This window comes from Oncorhynchus clarkii, unplaced genomic scaffold, assembly GCF_045791955.1.
Source record: "Oncorhynchus clarkii lewisi isolate Uvic-CL-2024 unplaced genomic scaffold, UVic_Ocla_1.0 unplaced_contig_9385_pilon_pilon, whole genome shotgun sequence".
In the NCBI taxonomy this organism is placed as follows: domain Eukaryota; kingdom Metazoa; phylum Chordata; class Actinopteri; order Salmoniformes; family Salmonidae; genus Oncorhynchus; species Oncorhynchus clarkii.
The window spans coordinates 1-7,011 of NW_027259042.1; the positions used below are offsets into that span (position 1 = coordinate 1).

Sequence of the window (7,011 nt, forward strand, 5' to 3'; positions counted from 1 at the left end):
GCAGAAGGAACTGACCACCATGCCTCAGCAAGTGTGGTATCCAGCTCAAATGCCCCAGGAGCAGAAGCAACCGGCCACCATACCCCAGCAAGAGTGGCATCCAGCTCAAATGCTGCTGACGCAACTGGCCCCAATGCCTATCCTGCAGAAACAACCAACAGCTATACTCCAGCAAGCATGGTATCCAGCTCAAATGTCCCAGCAGCAGAAACAACTGGCCACCATACTGCAGAAGCAACCAGCCCCAATGCCTCAACCGCAGAAGGAACAGGCCACCCTGCCCCCGCAAGTGTGGCATCCAGCTCAAATGCCACAGCAGCAAAAGCAACCAGCTACTGAAACTCGGCAGCAAATTGAACCGACCGCCATGCCCCAGCCACCTCAGCAAGTGTGGCATCCAAATCAATTTCCCCAGGAGCAGAAGCAACCAGCCCCTATGCATCTACCGCAGAAGGAACTGACTGCCATACCCCAACAACTGTGGCAAACGGCTAAAATTCCCCAGCAGCATAAGCAACCGGCTGCAATGCTTCAGCAAGTGTGGCATCTGGCACAGAAGCAACCAGCCCCTATGCCCCAGCAGCCTCACATGTGGTATCCAGCTAAAATGGTCCAGAAGCAACAAGTCGCTGCACTGACCGCCATGCCGCAGACGCATCAGCAAGTGTGGCATCCAGCGCAATCTCCCCAGCAGCAGAAGCAACCGGCCTCCACCCCTCTACCGCAGGAGCAGCCTACCGCCGTATCCCAGCAAGTGTGGTATCCAGCTCAAATGTCCCAGCAGCGGAAGCTACACACTGCCATGCCACAGCAGCAACTGACCGCCATGCCTCAGCAATTATGGCATGTAGCTCAAATGACCCAGAAGCAACTGACCCCAATGTCTCAGCAGAAGCACTACCAAAGCACTGAAGATAGTGCCTCTGGTAGCGCTCAGGCCAGCATCGTTGAACAGTCGGGTGTCATCCCAATCTATTCCTACAGTTCCAAATCGCACTACGAAATGCAGAACTGTTTTTTCCCAAATCAGTGACACTCCTAGGGAGGCTATTTCTGTTGACAGTGGAAGTGACCCCAAGGACGGTTATGTTAGCATTGGTGCACCAGGATATCCACCACTAGTGAAGGATTCTGCAAGGTATGGTTTACTTTAACCTGCTCTGAACTTTGCTCTCTGAATTTGAAGTCCTTTGTACTAACCATATATCTATCAACAGGAAAATGTAATGGATTCATCCTCTAGAAGCTCTAATGGTGAGTATTGTTTCTTACATTGGTTACTTAACATTCTGTGTTGCTGACACTGCATTTCTGCTTTTGTTTCGACCAGGACGTTGCTGGTGCTCTTGCTACTCTAGAGTTATGGAATACATGAACCATTTTACTTTAAAAAATGCCTTGTCTCTTTGAAACAATGATTCTTGTGTCCATTGCTTGCGACTTGAGAACAGGTGGTGTGCAGTCTTTTAAAAATGACTGTTCAGTTAAATCTTTGGTTGTTTCTTTTACCTTTGCTACTGGTTGTTCAAAATAAAAGCTTGGGTCTACATAAGAGCATTTGTTCAAGGGGTGAGTTGTCAGACATTCATCATATGTTCATACTTTAGATGTAGTCATGCATTGTATACAGTGAGACTTAACTTCAACCTCAGTGTAAGTTGTTGGTGAGTAAATTAACATATAGGAAATTGTTTTTAGATGGTCAGACCATGGCTCATTTAGCTATTAGAATTGCGTGAACTTTTTGGTTTCAAACTTGCGTTTAGCGTTCTACTATAGCCCACACCACAAATGGCAAAGAGTCAAATCAGTTTAGAAGTGTCTCACCCATATCTAGGTGATGCCTCATGTTTTGGATGCTTCAACCCCTGTTGGCACATCTACCTCCATACTTCTGTTTGTATGGGTTACCTTCAGATGTGTCTTACAATTGTGGGGTCAAAGAGGGAAAAGTAACTATGTTTGGGAGTCAATTTTCCATAATGTTCATAGTTTGTAGGCCAAACCGTTCTGACGCTAGATGTTTTTGAGACTGCATTTTGAGGTCTGACCAACACCACTGTAGCTCGGCCCCTGTCCACCACAGATGCAGTGGATTGAGACGCAGCCCATTCTAAATGTTCTAGCTTCAACTGGATTTTGATGGGCCTGAATACTCTTCACCTGTAGCCCATTCCTCCTAGTACCACAGGTTCCTATAGAATGGATTCAGTGTATATGATTTTTATGATGCCTGGAGCGGTTTAACCTATCAATTAAAAATATTTTGTACAGACTGTCTTCAAACATGTACATTTTCTTAACCAGTTATTAATCTTACTTCATAGTATGAGAATTCAGCCCTTAAATGGATCCATTAAGTTCCAAAGAGGAAGCTGGTAGGCACTAGCATGACAGTTTAACTAGCATAAGATGTCACCCAGGACTTTTTGTAACTTGACAAATTTGCCTGTTGTAGTTGACTATTTGGACACAGACTCATGAACACGAATGAAATTGTATATGCATTGAATTTTCTACAAGGAGTTACACTTTGCTGTTGGACAATCTCTTGTCTAGCGTACCTCAACAGACGACTTCATTTAATTTGTCACTGTATGGAATTTTTGGACACAATGTGTGTACAGCCTTTTTGCACAACACATTTCTTCCCGGACCACTGAGGTTGCACCTACAAAAGCCCCTGTCAGGAACTTCATTAGCCTGCATTAAAAGGTGCACTTGATTAAGCTCACCCAGTGCAATGGCTAGTTACATTTCCCTCTATAAAACCATCGGATTGGTCCACGATCCTCTAGACCCAAATTGCTACAGACTCTCAATCTATCCTGCCTTTCTAGGTCTTCGAAAGCCAAGTCAACAAACAGATTACCAACCATTTCGAATCCCACCGTACCTTCTCAGCTATGCAATCTGGTTTCAATGTTGGTCATGGGTGCACCTCAGCCACGCTCAAGGTCCTAAACGATATCACCGCCATCAATAAGAGATATTACTGTGCAGCCGTATTCATCGACCTGGCTAAGGCTTTCGACTCTGTCAATTACCACATTCTTAGTGGCAGACTCAACAGCCTTGGTTTCTCAAATGATTGCCTCGCCTGGTTCACCAACTATTTCTCAACCGATCACTGACCGCTTGTCCAGCATCACTACTCTGGACGGTTCTGACTTAGAGTATGTGGACAACTACAAATACCTAGGTGTCTGGCTAGGCTGTAAATTCTCCTTCCAGACTCGCATTAAGCATCTCCAATCCAATATTAAATCTAGAATCCGCTTCCTATTTCGCAAAAAATCCTCCTTCACTCATGCTGCCAAACACACCCTCGTAAAACTGACTATCCTACCGATCCTTGACTTTGGTAATGTCATCTATAAAATAGCCTCCATCACTCTACTCAACAAATGTAATGCAGTCTATCACAGTGCCATCCGTTTTGTCACCAAAGCCCCATTTATCACCCACCACTGCGACCTGTACACTCTCGTTGGCTGGCCATCGCTTCATACTCGTCGCCAAACCCACTGTTTCCAAGTCTTTGCTAGGTAAAGCTCCACCTTATCTCAGCTCACTGGTCACCATAACACCCACCCGTAGCACACGCTCCAGCAGGTAAATCTCACTGGTCACCCCCGAAGCCAATTCCTACATTGGCTGCCTTTCCTTCCAGTTCTCTGCTGCTAATGACTGGAACAAACTGCAAAAATCACTGAAGCTGGAGACAAATATCTCCCTCACTAGCTTTAAGCACCAGCTGTCAGAGCAGTTCACAGATCACTGCACCTGTACATAGCCCATCTGGAAACAGCCCATCCAACTACCTCGTCCCCATACTGTATTTATTTATTAATCTTGCTCCTTTGCAACCCAGTATCTCTACTTGTACATTCACCTTCTGCACATCTACCATTCCAGTGTCTATTTGCTATATTGTAATTACTTCGCCACCATGGCCTATTTATTGCCTTACCTCCCTTATCTTACCTCATTTGCACTCACTGTATACAGATTTTTCTTTTTTCTTATTATTGACTGTACGTTTGTTTATCCCATGTGTATCTATGTGGTTTTTGTCGCGCTGCTTTGCTTTATCTTGGCCAGGTCGCAGTTGTAAATGAGAACTTGTTCTCAACTGGCCTAACTGGTTAAATAAAGGCGAAATAAAAAAATAAGAGCAAGTAAATTTTTCTAAACCAAGTATTGTTGGTGAAATCATCTAACTACATAGTATGAGAACTCATACCTTAAATGGATCCATTCAAGTTCCAATGATGAAGCCGGCAAGGCACTAGCAGGGAAGCTTATCTAGCATTATGTGTCACATGGAACTCATTCACAAACATTGACACATTAACACATTTGCCTGCTGTAGTCGACTGCCTGTTTGGCCAAAGACTCATGACACGGGATGAAATTGTATATGCATTCAATGGTCTGCTATTATGTAATGAATGTCAATTCTGTTCTGTTGTCAATTCTCTCGTCTACCATGCAGTAGCCCTCAAACTTGGACACACCTAGTCATTCAAGGGTTTTCTTTATTTTTAATATTTTCTACAAAGTATTATAATAATAGTGAAGAGTATTTAATAGTTAACACATCAAAACTATGAAATAACACATATGTGACCCGATTCAGGAAACTAGGCGTATGTTGCAAGTCATGACTTCACAGGGGAGCCGTTTGAACGTAAAAATCAAAATGCCTTCCCGAACAAGTGAACTTTCATGTACCTTAATAACAAACATGTCATCTGTAAATACAAATACAATTGTTAAATTACGAGCCTTGCTGGTTAAGCCACAGTAAAAGTAAGCAAACTTCTCACTAGCCATGATTGTCTGAGGTAATGAGTGGGCTGGACATGCAGAGAGAGGAGTTCAGATTGGTCTGCCATATTGAAGTCCTCTGTCTATTTGAGCTCGTCAGTCTGTTTTGGTAATCCTGTCGAACACCGCTTAAAAATGTTTTGTATAGTGGAGCTACATAAGTGTTGCTCTCCTGTTTTCTGTAGGATTTCAGTGGAATTAGAGTATGATAGCTAAAGAGATGGAGAAAACACCTGTCTCCGGATTACATCTTCAAACCGTGCAACCGTGGTATGGCATTCCTGACAGGGAGATGCGTCCATGATGTATGTTGATAGTCTAGCATTAGCTAGCTACATTTTCAGATATGACACATTTCTAATTTTGACAAAGGGGTTTCATTTCAAGCTAAAGTGTACTGTTAGCTGGTTGGTTCCCTAGCTGACGTTATTATTTGTTTCCCAGAGCCGTTTGCTTTTCTAGTTAGAGCCTAATGTTAGCTAGCTAACATTGGACCTGGTTGGTTAGCTCCCAGCACTGTGGCATTGTTGCCACTTTGTTCATTGTTGTTTAACTAGCTAACATTAGCTGGCTGGCTCGTTAGCTAACGTTACCTGACGTGTGTACAACACCCGTTGAATATGGCCGGTATCAGTGAACGTCTGCAAGAAAGCGTCATGCAATTGTTTCCAGCAGAACTGGTTAGGCTGTTTTCATGTTATCCAGAGGTAAACAAATCATTGGCCAGAGTGTCAAGTGTGTGCTCTGAAAGCGAAACGAGATGGGTGGGGCTAAAGCTTATTAAGAGGGTGTGAATGATGCTGAATGGGTGTAGACAAAGAAGAGCTCTAAACTAGATACCAAAACATTCAAAGGTGATTTTCTCAAAAGTGAGATTAAAAGATGATCAACTTTCAAAGCAGAATTACTTTCCCATTGTTCCTCAAATGTATGATATACCATTTTGTAGCTTTGAGTCTCTACTTTTAACACAATTTCACATTTTACTACATAAGAGTGGTGGTGAGTCACATATGGAATCATGTAGCAACAAAAACAAGTGTTAAACAAATTGAAATATATTTTATATTTGAGATTCTTCAAAGTAGCCACAATTTGCCTTGATGACAGATTTGCACACTCTTTGAAAAATCTAAAATATATTTTTGCACAACACACTTCCACCGGACCACTAAGGTTGCACCTGCAAAAGCCCCTGGCAGGATTTTAATTAGCATGAAATAAAGGTGCACTTGATTAAGCTCACCCAGTGCAATGGGTAGGTAGAGTTCACTCTTTATTAATTAAAACCACTGGTTTTGTCCATGATGCGCAAACCCTCCAGCACACCAGCTGAATGAAATCAAGCGCACCTAATCTCAATTGGGAAATTGGACCAATGGAAATTATGTTCAGTGGCTTGCAGGTGTACCTGGTTAATTAACCAGCCAGATTAGAAGGGTCTAGGATTCCTTTGTAAGGTGCAGCAAAAAAGACAATCAGATACAGTATCAGGGATCTCCTGGTAAGGCTTCTGGCTACCATTAGTTCTGAATACTGAGGGTTTGATGCGAAAAATGGCTGTGAGTTTTGAAATGTCTTTGAGGTAAGTTGTATGGCTCTAGTTTGATTCTCTTGTCTTCCATGTTTTACAGGTATTTAACTGACTAGGATGTTTTTATTTTTATTTAGAATTTCTTGGATTTGTTGCCTGCTAATTGGAGGGATAACCTGTTATCCTCCACCTAAAGGTGTGTTTTGTTCTGCACATTTAATTCAGTAAAATTAAATGTGTATAAATGGCTTCAAATGCTGGCATTTTACGATTTGAAACTTTTTTTTTTTTTTTCTTTTGTAGGTAATTCTAGATATATTCCCCAAAATCAAGTAAAAGGAACTGGCCGCAATGCAGCGGAAGCTACCGGCTCCCGTGCCTCGACAGGTGAAGCTACCGGCTCCCGTGCCTCAGCAGGTGAAGCAGCCACCCATAATGCCTCTGCAAGCGTCACGACTGGCCCAAATACCTTAGCTGAAGCAACTGGCCACAATGCTTCATCAAGTGCCACGACTGTCCCAAATGCCTTAGGTGAAGCAGCTGGCCACAATGCTTCATCAAGTGCCACGACTGTCCCAAATGCCTTAGGTGAAGCAGCTGGCCACAGTGCCGCGCAAGCGATCACCCATAATGCCTCGGCAAGT

General features: G+C 43.2%; 1 pseudogene; it reads left to right on the plus strand.

The window, feature by feature from the left end:
- The first annotated feature begins 7 nt into the window (after positions 1–7).
- Positions 8–1,358, plus strand: LOC139399438 (snake venom metalloprotease inhibitor 02A10-like; annotated as a pseudogene).
- Positions 1,359–7,011: the final 5,653 nt, after the last annotated feature.